This window comes from Vicia villosa, linkage group LG3 (genome assembly GCF_029867415.1).
Source record: "Vicia villosa cultivar HV-30 ecotype Madison, WI linkage group LG3, Vvil1.0, whole genome shotgun sequence".
NCBI classification, from domain to species: domain Eukaryota; kingdom Viridiplantae; phylum Streptophyta; class Magnoliopsida; order Fabales; family Fabaceae; genus Vicia; species Vicia villosa.
Genome location: NC_081182.1, coordinates 36,569,099 through 36,590,328, shown reverse-complemented (window position 1 = coordinate 36,590,328; position 21,230 = coordinate 36,569,099).

The window sequence follows — 21,230 nt, the reverse complement described above, 5'->3', positions numbered from 1 at the left end:
TCTAAGAGGATTCTATCCGAATCTTCTTCCACAAATTTATTAGAGAAATGCTTCCAAACTTCCTCCCTCACCTCTTCCACCTTATCCACCATGCCTCCTTGAGTCGCAATCGGACCTAAATGATTGAGTCTCCTTCTTTCTTTAACCACTTTATGAAAGAACTTACTATTCGAGTCTCCATCATTAAGCCATCTAAGTCTCGATTTTTGAACAAGCATATTCTCCTTAATCCTCAAATTCAACCAAAATCTCTTGTTAGCTTCTTGCCTTTCCAAAAGAGACTCCCCAATTAACTCCTCCGTTGAATCTTCTAACCTAACATCCCCCTCATTTATACCTCTCACCCCTTCCTCCACTTCCAAGTCAATTCTACCAAAAACCGACTTGTTCCACCACTTTAATCTATCTTTAAGCCGAGAAAGTTTTTCTTTTAGAACATAATCCCCTCTTCCTTCCACCACTAATTCCTTCCATTCTTTTTCAACAAAAGGAAGAAAAGAACTCAGAGAAAACCATTCATTATTGAATTTGAATGGTTTAGGACCCCAATTAGATTTATCCGCCACAAGCCACACCGGACTATGATCCGAAATATCTCGATTTCCAATTAATTGACCAACCACACCCCAACAATTAATAGCATTATGAGACAAAAGAAATCGATCTATCCTACTCATAGACCTTCCATCACCACTATACCAAGAGAATTTTTTACCTTTGCAAGGGACATCCACCAAGCCGCTATCGTCAATGAATTTGGAAAAAAGTTCCGAGCCCGAATCCATCTCCCTCACCGACCTACCTTTCCTTTCATGAGAGTTTTTTGTAGCATTAAAATCTCCTCCCAATATCCATTCACCATCCGAGAAGGTGTTCTTCAAACTAAGAATTTTTTCCCAAAGCACCTTCTTCTTATGAAGCACACAAGAAGAATAAATGTTCACAACATAAAAAAATTTCTCCTTCCAAAGCACCTTTATCCCTAAAAACCCCTCTCCTTTAAAGCTATGAATCACCTCCATCCTATCCTTCCTCCAAAAAGTAATAATCCCTCCCGATCTCCCGATAGAATTAGAGAAAGAAAAACCAACATCCATATTACTCCACATATCCCTCGCTATGTAATCCTCCATTAAAGTGATTTTAGTTTCTTGAATCATGAAAATGTCCGCGTCACCCTTCTTGATAATATTACTAATCCTTCTCCTCTTTAGAGAATTCCCTCCTCCCCTAATGTTAAAAGATCCGACTATCATTATAACGGTGTAGATAACTCCTTCCTTGATTCATTAACTAAATTTACTTCAAGATCCAATACTCCTCTCCTCTTGGTGGTACAAAAACGATCTTTTAAATTACTCAACCCCAAGTCTTCGAAACCCTCCTTCAAATTGCCTTCCACTCCTTTACTAACCACATCCCATTGTTTGGAATTGTTTTTCCCGATCAAAACACACTCCGCTAGATTTCCATAGCATGTCCCCACCGCTTCATCTTGGTTAGTCTCCGCCCCCACTTGAGAAAAATCATCTGACAGCAAAGAAATCCCTCCCCTATTCTTCTTAGAAACAGCCCCATTTGTTTTCTTGGACTCCCTGCTTTTACCATTCTTCCTTCTCTTCATGCAACTGGCAGCCCCTAGTTCCAAAAGTTTTTTAAATTTCACACTTTTGGGACAGGACACAAACTTCTTAGAATCTATACCAGCCCCTGGAAATTTCTTTCTGCAAGTCACCGCCCCATCTGGAAAAACCGCCTCGCCTGCCTCCTTACTCACTTCCGTCCCTTTCGGTGTCTCAGCCTCAGCCGGCAAAACTGAACTGCCTATTCCACCCTTAGCCAATTGATCAACAGATCTCACGGCTTCATCAAAACAACCTATCGGAGACCTGCCAACAGTGTTAGGGACAAAAGAACCCCCAGAATCTCCAGCCACCGAAACCTCTTTCAACCCAGATTTCCCTCCCTCTACCACTGCAGATTTCCGAACCAATATCGGGTCTACCTCCCTTAACACAGTTGAGAAAGTTTCTATGCTATCAACCGACTCCTCCTCCACGTCTACAAACTCTTCCGACCACAAACCTTCGGAACTAATAGAGTCTGAAGAAGCGGAAACATTAGATATGTTGCTATGAATACCTGAACCTTTGGAGGGTCGAAAAGATTCCAATTGGACCGCCAGGGTAGTCACTCTATTATCGATTGAAACCTCCACATGCTCCGGGAAAACCACGCCAACATTCACCATCACTTGAATCCTTGCCATCTCCATAGAAGAACGAGTCGCAGTAGCTTCGTCCATGCAAACCAGTGAGCCCCATTCTTTGGCCAGAGATTGAAAGAAATCGGAATTCCAAGTCACCACCGGAACTCCCCAAATCCGAATCCAAACCGTTCTGAAATGGTCAATGATGTCTTCCTTCCACTCAGATACATCAGAAAACCAATCCTGCCACCATTCCTTACCCTCCTTTATAAAATCCCCCAAAGCTCCCTCCTCCCTCTCTTCCAGTAAGCACTTGGTAGCCCCAATCGGAATAGCTTTTATAGCAAAAAAACCAGATCTTTCCATCCTCTGTTCTATTCCCCCGCCTGAACCCGGAACACGCAGCGTTGCCACCAAAGACTTAGATAACCTATCTCTATCTTCTGCTTTAGAGGAGAAAGCAAAAAGAACTTTTGAATTCACCACCTTGACCACACCGGCGCAATCCTCTGCCACGACGTCCGCGAATGAACGAGAGTCCCTATTTTGAGGCATAAACCCCCTAGAGAACCCCTGTCTCCGATAACCCTGGCCTTCCTGGTTAAGCAAATGAACCTCCTCCTTCCTCCACTTGCCTCGCGGTAGAAACCCATCCTTGTTCCTCGAAAACCTGGGCACATTGGCATGAATCTTGACCCCATCGAACATCACATTGTCGACTTTCACCGCCAACAAACGCGCATCCGTTACTGCTGCAAATCTGGCAAAACCAAACCTTTTGCCTGCCTTGTTCCTTCTAGGTGAAACTGCCACCTCTGCAATCTCCCCTATGCACCCAAAAACCTGAAACAGATCCTTTGCCTCGCATCTATCAGGAAAATGAGACACGAAAATCGACTCAAGCTTAGCTCCTTCCTTCGCCTTTCCCTTTGAGAATACGTCCCAAGTAGGAACCCAAGATCTGAAGTGTTTCTTCCTAACGTTGTGCCATTTCCCCTCCAAAGAAGAATCGATACCAGCCATGACCAACACCCTCCCGCCAGAGATCCGGAGAAGAAAGCGGAAACTAAGATCTCGAAAATAGCCCCTCGACAAGGTCCCTGTTCCTAAGAACAGGAATTTAAACCGAAGACGAAGAGATAAAGAAATCCTAGTTAACAGCCCCCAAAAACCGAACCCTAACAGGACGCGCCGGAGAGAAGAAGAGAGTCGCCGGAAATCGTCATCACACAGCTAGTCTTTTCCATGGCACGTTTAATATTAACTGCAAATATGTTTCTTAATAATACAATGTTTTGAGAAAGTTTTAAAGTATTTGTACGTCTAAGTCTAAGGAAGTTAAAGAAATTATTGAAAAAGGAACATAGTAAATTTTCAGAAAGATTCACAAATTCTATTTTTCACCATTTTTTTTTAGTCCGGTTCAGGGACGAGTTCTGGTATCAAGTGGTTCCATCCCCCTCCCGATCGCAGTTGCGGGGGATCGAACCGTGGTTCTCCCTACCAAGTCCAGCGCCAATCACCATTGGACCAACTAATATTTTACATCATAATGAATGTGCAGTATTTTGATTATATCCTGAGCTTCGTAACTCCAATTGACGTGTGACCAACGATAAATGAAAGCTAATATCTAGACCTACAACTTTTACGAAGAAATCAAAGACTAAATTGACTATTTTTTCCTCTGTCCATATGTGTAGTGTTTCCATACGTGTATGCCAGAATCAAATTCACCGATATTTTGGCACCAAAAACTTGATCGGTAAATTAATTAGCAAGTGTACTAATCTGCCACTGTAGTAATATTGAGAAATTCCATGATGTTGATTTGAAGGACTGCGTGAAATTATAGGATTTGTATTTTTCTTAAGTTGAACAAAAAGGTAATTTGGAGTTTTAATTTGGGTTGTTAGCAAAAGATAAAATTAAAATAAATTTACGATAGCAGAAAATAATGCAAGAAAAGCATGTCAGGAATGAGAGTTTGATCTTGAATCTGTTTGGCTTTGGCTAAATTAACCTTGTAATAACTAAGTTTAACTCCTACAGACTATTGGTTCTTGAGATTATCTATTCCTAAGTCCTTACCGAATAAACATTTGACTATTCAAATCAATTCACATGGCCATAGTAAATTGTAAACGAACCCATGCATGTAATTATTAAGAACAAAAACAGTTTTTAGATGGTATCCCTAGTCCTAGGTGATATATGTCTTATTCGCTAAAATTAAACTGTAAAGGATTTGGAAGAAACGTCATCAATACTTCAAGTTTATGGAATTCCTATCAAACAAAAGAAAGAAAAAAAGATGATGTGTTCTTTGTGTCATATATACCACCCTAACATAGATGATGTGTCAAGCTAATGACATTAAACAAGCACTGAGTGGGAGGCAACCAAATCAGGTTTTTTTTATTCTACTTTATTTTATGTTATTTAATTTCGTTGTCTCATTCTTATTTTAATTTTTATGATTGATAATTTTGGACAAAACATCACCCTGCCATCTGATACAAGAGAGAAAATGGTACCAGCCTTGAACATGTTTTTAGCAAGTTAAGAAGTCAATTTCATCGTATCCCCCTCAGAGAGATTCTGAGCGAAGGATAAATTCGATGTCAAAACAATAGAAGCAGCCTCCTCAAGGTGCGTGGAAGCCGAGAAGAGAAGATATTTGATATCTTTATGAAGGTAGTTACCTCCCCGAAGGCATTATCCTCAACAACTCGAGTCCATTTTGGAGAGCACTCAGTTCGAGCAGATTGTTGTTCCTCCTTCCTAACCCTCTTTGAAGAAACTAGAAGTGAGGTTGGTTCCTCCACTATCAAAGTGGTCACTGCGTCCATAAGAAGTTCCACCTCACAAACAAAAGTAGAAGCTTATACAGTCGGGTAGGAGAAATAGCAGTGGTCGCTTAAGGAGTGGGGGAAGATTCAAAAGTCTCGGTATTCACCATAGCCCGAATACCTTGAGCATATGCAAGTTATAGAACATGTTCATCTTGCTTATCTTATCCATGCTATTTTTAAAAAACAATCATGCCTGTAAAAACAGTATGAAGACTCTGCTCTCACCAAAGATCTCTCTCCCCTCCTCAAGCTTAATTGCACTCAATATAACATGAGTATCGATTCATATTTTCCTCACAACGGGAGAAGGAACCTCTCCAGGAGCGAACTCGTCCACATAACCAAGCCATCAAAACCAAGATTGCATTTCCTCCTTCATCGCCACCTTGTCCGAAGAGAGAACCCGACTTGGTATAATAGGAGCGAGTGGACCGCTTAAAATGGGTTTTGGACCAATACTTTGGGTACAAACCCCGACAGGAGTTATGAGGCTCGGTAGGAAGGTAACAGAAAACAGAGTGAGCCACGAGGGTGAAGGGATTCACCAATATAAAACGTTCCGAAAAATTATCCTAGTCCAAAGTAAAGGGTTCGAACCAATGGTTGACCAAATGGAAATAAATGAGTCCCTAGTTACGAAAGTTATATGGGGAAGTATCCTTTGGATTGAAAAGGTAAAAAAACTAAGAGAGGGTTTCCAGGATTTGTACTCGGTACAAAGTTGGAAGACCCTTATATATGCCAATGACCATAGATGAAGCTGGAAAGGAGAAAATTTTAAACGCTTTAGGATAACTACCTCAAATTCAAAAAAAAAAAAAGGTAATAGAAATCCTACTCTTGTAAACAAGTACTCATGGAATGAGACCATACAATCTTCAAAAGAACTACAGATCCTCTTTCCCCTAGCACCAGAAGGACCAACCACTCTGAGGGATTACCGACTACAATATCAACATCGCTTAAGGCGACCTCAGTACCCAGAGTTGAGGAAGTGCATGCTACTTTTGCATCCACCCAGTCATGCATCGGCACATCTAGCCGATTTCAAAAATTTAAGTGCTCTAGCACCTCAGCCTCGCTAGACTAACAACCTTCCGTTTCAGACGCACTTGAATGAAACCTCTAGCGTGTTCCCTCTTTTAGAAATTGGCATGTACCTCATCTTCAAACAAGACAGAATGGGGGGCATAAAGACCTCTGCACGACTTACTCTTCCGCCAACACTCGATATCAGGGCATCTAACGACTCAAAAGAAGAAGTTTCTTCCTCCAAGGAAGTCTCATGCATCCTTTCTAACCTAGAATCGTTAGATATGGATATAACTTCTGGTCCTACGTGACCAAAGTCTAATTCATCTCAAATCCACTTTATTCGATCCAATATATAAAAATAATTCACATGCGAAAAGCAAAGCACAATCTTTAATCTCCATTTTCATTATAGTTATCTTGAATCTTGAAATGACTTGGACGATGGAGTGATAGCCATGCAAGTTCACTTCGCGCCACCGTAAAGGAGATCAGATTCACTTCTGATTCTCGAAAGTATTAATTAAAATGTATAATTGAAATATAAAAATTAAAGTTGCATTAAAAACTAAAAATATCCTTATTTTTGTCCAGAAAATTAAAATACAAATATTGAGTAACAAAATTCATTAAAAATGATTATTTTGGGACAGAAAATTAAAATACATATATGGAGTTATAAAATCCATTAAAAAGTGTGTATTTCCAGCTTGCGCGCGTGAGTATGTGAACATGAGAAAGTCAGCAACAAGTAGGAAAAGAAACCAAAAAGTGAACATATGGTTCTGATTTCGGAAGAGAAAAATGAGTGAAGACTCGATTTGGGAGCTGTCACTGTCGCTGTCTCTCTTGCCTCCAAGTTCTACCCGTTCCTACTCTCTCGCTTTTTCCTTCATAATTGACTTTAATATGAAAAGCCTATGTACCAATCAATATAAAATTGAGATAATAATATATGACGACTCTTCGTTCTAGGAAGAAAAACATATTGGATTCAATTTCTACTGTCATTTGTACATTAAAAATAAAATCTAAAATGTGTTACATTTCTCATTTATTATTGTAAAAATATAACACCGCATTACAATTTCAGTTGGAAAAAAATTGACAATCCATAATAGTATACTTAGCTACTAAGTTTAAGATTCCCGTAAAAAGATAACTACTAAGATTTGGATCAACACCGTAAAGGCAACAATCACTGCTGCACCATTCTCATCTTTTGAATTAATCCAATAGATGTGATATTAAGCACTCAAAAATTGTTGTTGAGAATATCGAGTGTCAGAGAGAGATGCACATTCTAATGAACAAACAAATGATCAGTCCACGGTGATTAAAAAACAGAATCTATAACATTCACGCGTTTAGTAACTTTTACCACTTTTTCACCATATGATATTTCTAATTAAGGTGCATCTATATGACTTTATTAGCAAATAAACTAAAAACATTGCAGAAAAAGTAGTGATTAAGAAAACTCTTCTTTCCACCTCCTTCATCAATTGCTGTATGGCTCAACTGCCGTATCACTGTCGACTGCCGTATCACCGTCAACCGCCATAACACCGTCGATCGCGATTGCCATAACATCATCGACCGTCGTAACGTCAATAGGGACTGTTTTATCTCGCTTTCATCAATGTGTGTCTCTACTTTGTAGTTTTGTACTGAATTTACTGTCTAACTTTATATACTGATTGAAGAAATAATTTAACATAATAAGCTTCCAGCTCCTTGTCGATATATTGAAGCAATCATTTATTTCTATATTACTATAAGTGTACAATATGCATTCAGCTAAGTAGCTTTGTTGATTTTAAGTGCAAGAAACATGAAACATTAAGAAAATTTCAAAGCAAGAAATACAATGTTTTAAATTGTTGTCTTTTAACTCTTTTTTCAATTTTTTCATCAAAGTTTTTTTTTTTTTTGGTTTCACTCTTTTTTTATCAATTATTTAACTATGTTATTCAATTTTTCAAATTCATTTATTTGGGAGTATGGTAAAAAATAACATCTATAAATATTGATTGGAAGTCAATGATGGATATGAAATTAGATTCATCAGAGGTAGTTTATCAATCTTGGCTCGCTTATGGTGTATACATTGACTTTGGTGTTAGCAAACCTTATGTGAACAACAATAAAAAAAAAATTGGTTCTATACATTGTGTAAGTTTGTTTGTTGCAAGGAAGGATTACGACAGGTAAACAAGAGAGATGCTTTTATTAGTAACCATAGAGCTAAAACCAGAACTGATTGCAAAGCAAGGATTTCTATTGTATAAAAGAATGAAAATTTTGTCATACATGAACTTAGGGGACCATAATCACTCTCCAAAACAACCAGAGACCACGCACATGCTAGCATCACATAGAAAGATAACTGAGGTTCAAACATATGAAATTGATGATTAACCTGATGACTCTGGATGAAGACATAAGTAATCATTTTAACTTATCCGCACACAGGCGGGGCATAGTTCTATTAATGGATATACACATTTAGATATAAAAAACTATATCAACGCAAGAAGATAAAGAATTTTAGTGTACGACGATGCTGGATGTCTTTCACAATAATTTCAACGGCAATTGTTAGAGAATTTATCATTTTTTCCTGCATGTCAGATGGATGTAGAAAAACAAATTACAAATGTGTTCTGGTGTGTTGCAAATATGGTTTCAGACTACTGATACTTTGGTGATGTGGTGCCATTGGACACTACATAACAAACCATGCAAATAGACCACTCGCTCTAATTTCTATTTTCAACCACTATAGACGTTATGTCATTTTTGGTGTTGCATTATTGTATGACAAGACAATCGAGTCATTTAAATGGTTGTTTGAGACATTCTTAAAAACCAAAGATTGACTTTACTGACCAAGTCAAACAATGGCTAGAGTACTTGATGAAGTGATGTCTGGGACTCACCACGATTTATGCACCAGGAACTTGTTGCAGTGCGGAATCAAACACCTTGGCAATTTGAAGAAGGGTTTTTTTTAAGAGATTTCAAGAAATTCATGTTTAGATTTGACTATGTAGCATATTTTGAGACCGATGTTCTTAGAATGAATTACACCTTGCACTTTCTTTGATTCTTCTTTGTTGAATTTATTGCTAGACTTAACAAAGATAGTTTGACTTGTACTTGATTTAACAAATTTAGAGTATCCAAGCTCACATTTATCATTAGAGTATATTTGTTTGTTTAGCATATTTTCTAAACCAAGTTTTCCTTTCTCATATTTATTTAAGACTTGATTCAATTCAAAAAAAAAATGACTCAAGAGTTTCACATTTATTACATGTTGAAATTTTGACTTGGTCTAAATCCTTCTTTATGTAATTAGCTTTACTTTCTAGACATAAAATTATTTTCTTTTTATTATTTGAACATGTTCTATAAAGAGTAAAAAATATGCATACAATTTAATGAAAGCATTATACAATTCATCATAAGGTGGTTCAAGATCACTAACCTCGTTTTCTTCATCTTTAGAATGGTGTGAAGCCATTAATGTCATATTTGCTAGTTTTCCATCTGAAGATGAACATACTTCATTTTTTTGCCATGTCACATAAGCTCTTTTTGATTTCATATCCTTCTTGTTGTTTACTTTGATCTTTTTTTGAAGAGTAGAGCACTTGCTTTTGACATGACCTTTTCTTCCACATTCAACACAAGTAAATTTCATTCTTGAAGTTGACGCTTCTCTTTTTGACTGATTTCCTTTGTCTTTTCTTTCTAAAGAAGTTATCAAATTTTTTATTAGTGCATCAGCTTTATTATCTTCGGATTGAGATTCTTCATCTTGATCAATATCATGTTTTGGATTCAAAGCAAGGAATTTTGCTTTAACTTCACGCCTTTCATGCTTCTCCAATTTGTCATGGTCTAATTCATGTCTTTCCAATCGATCAAATTTCATTTCATGTTCTTGAAGTTTTCCAAATAATGCAGTCAATGGTGTTTTAGAAAGGCTCTTCTTTTTGGATATTGTTGTCACTTTTGGTTGCCATGCTCTAGACAATAATCTAAGAATATTGAGATTTAAATCATCATTTGTGAATTTTTTTCCAAGAGTAATCAAATGGTTTGTCAAAGGTGTAAATTTCTTTTGCAAATCAAGAATACTTTCATGGGGTAGCATTCTGAACAATTTAAATTCTTGAGAAAAAGTGTTCAACTTTTATCTTTCGATGTCTTCGGTTCTTTCGTGTGTTACTTCTAGTATATCCCAAATATCATTTGTTGTTTTACAATTTGATACTCAGAAAAATTCGAAAATTCCTAAATTTGATCTTCCCTATCAAATAAACAATTCACACTTATATAGAACTTAATTTCTCAAAGGTTTGATGAAAATTTTCTATAATATATGAAAATTATGTAGAAAATTTTTCCATTAAGTTTATGATTAAACACTTGAAATTTGAATGAATTGCTTGTAAATTTGAATGAAAGAGATGAATTGAAAATCTAATATATTTTGCTTTAAATACTTCATAAGAAACCTTTTAGAATAGTATCAATGTTTGGATAAAGTTCATAATGGATTGCAATGTTTTGAAATGGAATTGGTTCACCAATAGATTACCAACTCTAAAACGGCCATATTTTCCTAGTAGACCCATCATGTAATTGATTGCATGAAATGTGCAATAGATTACACTATTGAAAATTATGGTGGTTCTGGAAGTTTGATTATGGCGGACTGAGATGCCATAATTTACAAAACAAAATGCTTTTTGATAGACTTGTCATGAAATCATTGTTGCATGAATGTTTTATAAACTTTAGAGGGAAGTGGATGAGGTTTTTACAAGCATCTAAAGTTTATACAAAAATGAATTGACATTGTACCTTATTTCATGATCAATTCATTTACTTCCAAAACATCCTATGCTTATGCATTCTCTATTCTTGATTTCAAACCTTTTATTCTTTGATATTTCTTCTTTGAAAAGTTTTTGTCTTCATCAAAACTAAACTAAGATAGATCATGAACATCTTCTTCACAATATCCCCTTTTTTTATGATGACGAAATATATTTATGGGAAGTTTTTATTTGACACTTGATGTTCCCCATATCTTGTATATCTCCCCCTTTATTTTGCAATTTATGATTTGTCTTTGTTATCCAGAAAAATTAACAAAAACGACCATTTATTCTCCTCTTTTTTGACATTATCAAAAAGAAAAATAGTAAAATTCAAAGTAAAGTAACATAGGAAAAATATACATCGTATATTAAAGTATTTTTCATAATGATTTGATGCCAGCGTTGATATCAAAGTATATGCTCTTTGAAAGTGTCAATCTTTTCAATTCATCTTCAACCAAACGAAGTTCAGCTTACACGTATAAAGTGGCCCAGGATGAAGTTCAGCCACATTAACCTCTGTTTCTTCTCCTGACCTTTCATCGTCAGAATAATGTTTGTCGGTTGCTACGTAAGCAACCTTTCCCTTTTTAATTTACTTACTCGATCTGGCCTTCTCAGCTTTCAGACGTTCGATCTGTCGAACTCTGACAGCTAGCTGGGCCATATCCTTCACAGATTAATTATCCAATAATTTCTTTCTAATAGAATACTCTAATCCATTAGCAACCATTTCGACCAACTCATGATCAAGGACTTATGTAAAGCATATCGCTTTCAAAAGTCTAAACCTATGTAAAATTGCTCATGGAACAACCTCTCCAACTGGCTCAATGTCTGGAGTGAACTTGGGGGAAGTGTTGTAAACCAGGTAAATACATTTTTTGTGAGGGAATCAGGAAAATACTTCATCCTCAAATCCTCATTTACTACTAAGTCGCCAAGCTCAGTTTGGTATATGGCAACGTGTTCGACAATGGACTCTTCGACATCCCCCGCAAACTTAGTAAATTTTGGGAGTTTCCATCCTCTTGGTAACTCTGTCTGTAACACAAAATCTGGCAATATGAGGCATAAGTGGTCCTCTAAGAGCCAGTATTCATTTCGTTCATAACCATAATGCGTTCGACAATGGCTTCTAGGTTTTGCTTCCCAGCCGTAGCCTCGTGTCGAACTCGCCTAATGTTGAAAGTATTTTTGGGTAAATATTTTCGGTAATATATCGTATCCACAGGGATTGGTTAATATCACTGCCGTTCTATAGTTGTTTATTTTGAGTTAGGAAAATTGAGTTGATTTATTTTATGATTTTAATAATAGCAAAAGTAAACAATAAATTAAAAGCGAGTAATGAACTGTTGCTAACGATCAGAGAAATATGTTGAACCTTAGGGTTCATCAACCTATTCCTATACAATTATCAATTAATTCACAATTGAACAATCTTTTGCATCATTATCTTCACTTATCCTCAAATAAGATTCCATGTCTGCAAATCAAATTAGATAACTTTTACCGGTATGAGATTCGATCTCTCCAAATATCAATATCGATAATAGTAATTAAGAACGATAATTATGAAAACTCAATCCCAATTCCATCTCTGCGAATTGGTATTGAATCAATATAGTAACCTAGGGCAAAAGTTAAATCCTTTCTTTCGATCAAAGATTCAACGATAAATTAAGAATAAAAACAAGATTTCTTATTGATAATGAATTCAAACAATTGTTCACAGGAATTAATTAATGGTATTGTATATTCATAGGTTAACTACTACCTTAGATTCAACACGAGGGGTTTAGCTCTCCATAGACATGAAGAACACACAAAGATTAATGGAAGAATTCATCTTCATCAAAGGAATGTCTTCGCTTGATAGAGAATTGGTCTTCAATTGATGATTGTGGCTGCACCTTCAGATTGCTCTCCTAATTTCGCTCTTCCCAAAAGTTCTCTTTCTCTTGGAAGCTAGGGCTTTTAAATAGAAGTTTTGGGCTTTTAACGCCGAGGCCGCGGCGCGGCATCGGACTGGCGCGGCGCGCTTCAAAACAGAGATATTTTCGCGGCGCGCTCTAGGACTCTCGCGGCGCGCTCTTTGCAATTTCCATCTTTTTCTTCTGCCTTTGAGACTTCCAGCTCTCTTTCCTCCTCATGTTCTTCTCAAGCTTCAATTCAGCTCTAAACCTGCAACAATAACACCCACAAGTGATTCGATTTGCTTTACGCACGAACTAAACTTGTTCAGTTCAATTCTTAATAAAAACCTATGGATTTATCACAATTTGCATTAGTTTAGAGAAGAAATCACTTATATTAACACATGAATTTACCATTAATTTACTCCTAACAAACTCTCCCCAACTTAGAGTTTTGTTTGTCCCTAAACAAAATTACTTACCTCCAGCAAAGTCTACCGACAATCAAGCAACAAGTTTTTTCAAAAAGTTTTTCTCAAGTGGTTCAATCCAGTAACCAAGTCAAACACTCCTCTTCTGCCTGCTAACTCAGAATATACACATGAAACAAACTTTGAAAGCAAATTACCTCCAGAAGTTCAAAACACTACACAATTGTAATTGAATCAGCACTAATCACTCTCATCAACAAGTATGATGAATAAAAGAGGGGTTAAACACTCATCCAAACAATTAAATCAACAAAGATCCATATCATACGTTCACCAAATTGTCAGCATCAAGTCTTGTGGAATCTGAGAATCAGAAGGTCTTTCTCGGGTTGTAATGTGGTTTAAGATTCAAAGAAAAGAAGATATTCAAGGGTTGTTCCTAATCTAGGGTAGCATCCAAATCATAACTCCTTCCTTCTTCTCTATAACTTTAATTCTCTTACCCGTTCATCTTTTTCCATTCGTAGCTTGGTTTTTCTTTTTCACTTTTTTTTTTCAACAACCGTTATATTCAAACGTTGTTCTTTTTCCATCAATTTTCTTTTTTTTTTTCAAGCTACGACTTCTTTAATCTTTCACCAATTACCACATGTACTTCCTCTTCTTTTGAATGTGACTCTCCCCAACTTGGAGGTCAACCTGTATTTAGATTATATGAATGCTCCCCTACTTTCTAAAATAGGTCAAAGAGAAAAACACATCACCAAATTTTATGGTTGATGGTCCAAAACAAAACTTTTTATTGAGATCAAAACTCACCAGGTATTTTCCTTAGTGCATATTCTGATGCTTATCTTGACCTCAGGCTCAAAGAATGGTTAGCAAAGGATCACACTCTCACAGAAGCAAATAAGTTGTACATTAGAATAGGCTAAAAGAACTCTCTCAGATTCAAACAATTGCCTAAATCACTTTCACAGATTTCCACAAACGATGCAACAACCGGTTTAGCATGATACAAACACGTCAAAATAATTGATGGTCTCCTGCATATAGTAAACAATGGAAAGCTTTCCTCACAATGGTTAAGGCTAAGCCGATCCAATAAAATAGTGTACCATAAAGAACTTCTGTTAAGAATTTACTAACAACCTAAATTTCATGCACACAATAGGAGCTTGAGTTCGAAAATTCATACCTGCCTTGTCACTTATTGAAAAAGAAAGTGAAAATTTAATTTTTTTCAAAAAAAAAAAAAATTTCACTCACTACCACTTTCACGCATGTTGCTCCGTTGTTGGTGCTTTGCTTAAGATTCTCATTCTGTTGTGGGACTACTTACTCTAAATCGAGATGGATAGAAAAGAAACAAACTAATTGTAATACTTAACATAACTTAAATCAAATAAAAACAAGTCATAGTGACCCCTGAGGTTCACTAGAGTCTAGATTAGATAAACAGAAAAGCAGTAGTCTTATCATCACCTCAATTACCAACACAAAACAATTTTTTTCCGCTCACTCTTACATCACCTCTCATCACCTCATACAAACATGGCATCAATATCAGCCTCAATATCCGCATCATTCTCCTGTTCTTGGTTATCAGCCCCAGCAATCAAAAACTTCTACTTCAATGATGGTTTGAAGTGGCATCTCATCCCGTTTACTTATCCCACCAACTCTTTGACATTTGTCACAACTCTTTGCATGGTGCTGGGCGTCTTTGAAAATCGTTGGCCAGAAAAATCCGGATTGGAGGACCTTTGTTGCCGTCCTCCATCCATTAAAATGACCACCACTCGGTGAATTATGACAATGCCACAAGATTTGTTGGGCTTCTTCTTCAGTAACACATCTCCTTAGAATTCCATCCTTACCTATCTTGAACAAGTATGGGTCGTCCCACACATAGTACTTTGCATCGGCTAACAACTTTTTCTTTTTGTTCCAGTCAAAGTCCTCCGGTATCATACCGGTTGCTTTATGATTAGCCAAGTCGGCGAACCATGGTCTTGTTTGTATTTCAAAAAGTTGTTCATCCGGGAATGTCTCATTTATTTCAGCTTCTTGGTTGGTGACATTTACATTGACCAACCGGGATAAATGATCTGCTACCACATTTTCTGACCCTTTTTTATCCCGGATTTCTATGTCAAATTCTTGTAAAAGAAGGACCCAACGAATGAGTCTTTGCTTCGAATCCGGTTTGGTGAGCAAATATTTTATGGCCGCATGGTCTGTGTAAATCACCACTTTTGACCCAATGAGATAGGATCTGAATTTTTCAAGAGCATACACTATAGCTAAAAATTCTTTTTCTGTGGTAGCATAATTGACTTGAGCGTCATTTAGCACCTTGCTTGCATAGTGTATGACATGAAAAACTTTTCCTTTCCGTTGGCCTAACACCGCACCTATGGCATAGTCGCTAGCATCACACATAAGTTCAAAATGGTTTTTCCAATCTGGTGCTACTATCACAGGTGCGGTAGCTAGCCGTTCTTTCAGGTCATTGAAGGCTTTAACACAAGATTCATCAAAATTAAAACACGTACCTTGATTGAGTAGATTACTCAAAGGCTTGGCAATCTTGGAAAAATCTTTAACAAACCTTCTGTAGAATCCGGCATGACCTAAAAAACTTCGTACTCCTTTGACATTTATTGGAGGTGGGAGCTTTGAAATTACCTCGACCTTGGCTTGGTCTACTTCAATTCCTCTTGAAGATACTTTGTGTCCGAGTACAATTCCTTCTGTTACCATAAAATGGCACTTCTCCCAATTAAGAATCAAATTGGTCTCAATACACCTTTCAAGTGCCACGTCCAGATTGTTCAAGCATGTATCAAACGTCTTTCCGAACACTGAAAAGTCATCCATGAATACCTCAATACTCTTTTCAATAACGTCAGAGAATATGGCCTGCATGCATCGTTGAAAAGTTGCTGGAGCATTGCATAGTCCAAATGGCATCCTCCTATATGCGAAAATTCCAAATGGACATGTAAATGCTGTCTTCTCATGATCCTCTGGGTTGACTACGATTTGATTGTATCCGGAATATCCATCCAGAAAGCAATAGTAATTCTGCCCCGATAATCTCTCAAGCATTTGATCCATGAATGGTAATGGAAAGTGGTCTTTCCTTGTTGCTTTGTTGAGTCTCCGGTAATCTATGCACATGCGCCACCCGGTCACAGTTCTAGTCGTATGAGTTCATTTTTGTCATTACGGATTACCGTCATGCCTCCCTTCTTTGGAACAACTTGTACCGGACTTACCCATGCACTATCAGAAATTGGGTAAATCATTCCTGCTTCTAGGAGTTTGATCACCTCTTTCTTTACTACCTCTTTCATTGTTGGATTTAGTCTTCTTTGTGGTTGGGCCACTGGTTTGAAGTCTTCTTCTAACATAATCTTGTGCATGCAATATGCAGGGCTGATACCTTTTAAATCTGCCAATACCCATCCGATTGCTGCTTTATTCTTTTGAAGGATTTGTATGAGTCTTGCCTCTTCTGTAGCATTTAACTTTGAGCTAATAACGACCGGTTTACTTCCCTCTTCATCTAAAAATACATACTTCAAATGAGTTGGGAGTAATTTTAATTCTAGCTTCGATTCTTTCACTTCTTTTTTTAGCTCCAAATCCTCCACTTTGTCTTCTTTGTTGGATGTGTTGCCACCCTTCTCTAATTCTTTTAGAAACAACTCAATTTCTTTTTCTTCTTCTTGAGTGAGTACATTAAATGAATCAACAAGAGATCTCTCTAAAGGATTAGAAAGATGAATTTGGCTCGCCACTTCCTCGACACTTGCTTCAGTTACATCCATGCGAAAGCAATCATTTTTGTCTTTGGGTTGTTTCATGGCATCAAAGAGATTAAAACATACCTCTTCATCTTGGACTCTTAGCTTCATTATACCGTCATCGATGTCGATCATCATCCGGGCTGTTTTCATGAATGGTCTTCCAAGGATGATAGGTGAATCTTTATCTTCTTCCATATCAATCACCACAAAATCCACCGGAAACAGAAATTTGTCAACTTTCACTAACATGTCTTGTGCAATTCCATACGGGAGAGTGGTAGATTTGTCTGCTAGTTGCAAAGTCATTCTTGTTGCTTTCATCTCAATATTTCCCAGCCGCTTTACTATTGATAAAGGAATTAGATTTATGCTTGATCCGAGATCAATCAATCCATTCCCAATATTTTGATTTCCTATTGTAACCGGCAAAGTGACTCTTCCGGGATCTCTCGCCTTTTGAGGAAGGCGCGATATGATAGCACTACATTGTGCATCAAGTATAATAACCTCTTCTTCTTCCGGTCTTTTCTTCTTTGTCAAGATATCTTTCATAAATTTCGCATATTTTGGCATTTAGGCAATAGCTTCAGAGAATGGAATATTAATTTGTAGTTGCTTAAAAATTTCCATAAACCTGGCATATTGTCTAGCGTTGTCTTTCTTTGAAGGAGCATGAGGATATGGCAAATGTTGACTTGGAATCGTGTTGTTCGCCATCTTATCTTTAGCACTCCTTCTTTTTAATTTCTCCTTCTTGACTTCTCTACTCATATCTTCCTCTTCAGCCCCCTTGTTAATAATTTCATATTCTTCATCTTCTCTATTATGTTTTTCATCTTCCTTTTCTTTATCGTCTTCAACCTCATTCATTTCCTGCTCATCCTTGCCACCTTTTTGTCCAGACCTTGTCACCACTGCTTTGCAATGTTCCTTTGGGTTCTCTTGAGTGTTGGCCGAGAAAGTTGCATTTGATTGATTAGTTGCAATCTGCTTAGCAAGTTGGCCCACTTGAGTTTCTAAATTCTTTATAGCTGCTTCTTGATTCTTTTGATTTGTCATGGACATTTGCATAAATTGTGTCATAGTTTCTTCTAGCTTTGATTGTCCTCCTTGTTGTGGTGGTGGTTGAGTGTACGGTTGGAAGGCTTGTTGTTGATACCCTTGATTCGATGGCCTTTGTTGGTACCCTTGATTGTTATACCTTGGTGGATAACCTTGTTGGTATGGCTGATTTTGATATTGATTCTGCCTTTGTCCTTGGTTGTTATTCATGTAATTCACTTCTTCTTCTAGCACTGGTGGACAGAATCCTGTTTGATGATCTCCCTTGCACAATTCGCACTTAGCAACTTGATACGAATTAGATATCCCGTTCAGCTCCTTGATCTGTTGTGGTAATTTAGACATCTGTTGTGTCAAAAGTTCCACTTGTGAAGTTAGCAATTTATTCTGAGCAAGTAGAGCATCACTGTTGTTCAGCTCCAACACTCCGGGTTTCTTATCTCTTACCGTTCGATCATGGTTGCCTTGACGATCATTTAGAGCCATTCGCTCTATTATCTGAGTAGCTTCCGCAGGTGTTTTGGACATGAGTGAACCACCAGCTGTGGCGTCCAAGAGTGTCTTGTTTGTAGTGGTGAGACCGTTACGGAACATATGGATTTGATCAACGTCTGTAAAACCGTGTCCTTTGCACTTTCTCAACATAGCTTTATACCTTTCCCATGCTTCATTCAAAGATTCATTACTACCTTGAGAAAATACTGCTATTGCTGTTTTTGCTTCGAAGAATCGGTTTTGAGAGTAAAACCTTTCCAGAAATTTTTCTTCTAATGTGTTCCAATTAGTCATCACTACTTCAGGTTGATCCAAGTACCAATCTTTTGCCTTAGATAGCAAAGAGTGTGGGAACAACCTCTTAAATAATGCTTCCTCATCAGCTTGAGCGACACCCGTGGTACCCGGTAACTCATAGAATCGAGTAAGATGCGTGTACGGGTCTTCATGGTCCAATCCGGCGAAAGGACTTGCACAAATCAGTTGTATGATACCGGTCTTCAGTTCTGTCGGTCGCCCGTTGGCGGCAGTTCTAGCGAACTGAGGATTGAGTCTTGGACTATTAGCACATGGACCATTAGCAGCCATGTTGACAACAGTAGGTTGTATAATAACTTCCGGTTCTTCTTCCGTGAATAGTTCGTGAAAGAAGAATCCTTCTTGCGACTCGTCAATGGTTTCAAGTTGTTGTGACGATGTCGCGGTTGCGTTGTCTCTTGCTTTTGCTATGTTTGCTCTTCTTCGTGCTTTGCTTTTTAACCTCCTAGCGGTCCTTTCGATCTCGGGATCAAAAAGAAGTTGATCACTGGGAACTTTACTGCGCATACACGATCTTCTGCAAAAACTAGCAAACACGTGAAACAACCAAATCGAGAAAATAAAAATTAAAACTCAAAATAAGAACTATTGCAATGCGTGCAATATTGACACCAATCCCCGGCAACGGCGCCAATTTGTTGAAAGTATTTTTGGGTAAATATTTTCGGTAATATATCGTATCCACAGGGATTGGTTAATATCACTGCCGTTCTATAGTTGTTTATTTTGAGTTAGGAAAATTGAGTTGATTTATTTTATGATTTTAATAATAGCAAAAGTAAACAATAAATTAAAAGCGAGTAATGAACTGTTGCTAACGATCAGAGAAATATGTTGAACCTTAGGGTTCATCAACCTATTCCTATACAATTATCAATTAATTCACAATTGAACAATCTTTTGCATCATTATCTTCACTTATCCTCAAATAAGATTCCATGTCTGCAAATCAAATTAGATAACTTTTACCAGTATGAGATTTGATCTCTCCAAATATCAATATCGATAATAGTAATTAAGAACGATAATTATGAAAACTCAATCCCAATTCCATCTCTGCGAATTGGTATTGAATCAATATAGTAACCTAGGGCAAAAGTTAAATCCTTTCTTTCGATCAAAGATTCAACGATAAATTAAGAATAAAAACAAGATTTCTTATTGATAATGAATTCAAACAATTGTTCACAGGAATTAATTAATGGTATTGTATATTCATAGGTTAACTACTACCTTAGATTCAACACGAGGGGTTTAGCTCTCCATAGACATGAAGAACACACAAAGATTAATGGAAGAATTCATCTTCATCAAAGGAATGTCTTCGCTTGATAGAGAATTGGTCTTCAATTGATGATTGTGGCTGCACCTTCAGATTGCTCTCCTAATTTCGCTCTTCCCAAAAGTTCTCTTTCTCTTGGAAGCTAGGGCTTTTAAATAGAAGTTTTGGGCTTTTAACGCCGAGGCCGCGGCGCGGCATCGGACTGGCGCGGCGCACTTCAAAACAGAGATAATTTCGCGGCGCGCTCTAGGACTCTCGCGGCGCGCTCTTTGCAATTTCCATCTTTTTCTTCTGCCTTTGAGACTTCCAGCTCTCTTTCCTCCTCATGTTCTTCTCAAGCTTCAATTCAGCTCTAAACCTGCAACAATAACACCCACAAGTGATTCGATTTGCTTTACGCACGAACTAAACTTGTTCAGTTCAATTCTTAATAAAAACCTATGGATTTATCACAATTTGCATTAGTTTAGAGAAGAAATCACTTATATTAACACATGAATTTACCATTAATTTACTCCTAACACCTAACCACTTGGTCAACGTTCTGGTTTCGATTTGCTATTACCACATGAGGTGGTTCAATAACTCTTGGTATTTGTTCAATAACTTGAGGGATTTCATGTGTGTGGCCAATGTTTTCATCAACCACTTCTTCATATTGCATATGCACCTTTGGAGATGGTGGTGGTGCAGCATGTTAAATTGGCACGCTAGGAGCGCCAAGGAAATCACCTATATGAGTCATTTGAATTTCCAAAGTTTGGTAACTCTGGGTCGAACTCTGTATTAAAAGTCATAATATAGTCCCCATTTGTTGTGTAAGCAGATGGACTATTTTGTGATTACTTTCATCCATCTGTCGTCTCATAGCTGCAACAGAATTCGTGGTGAAAGTCAGAATTTCCTGGGAC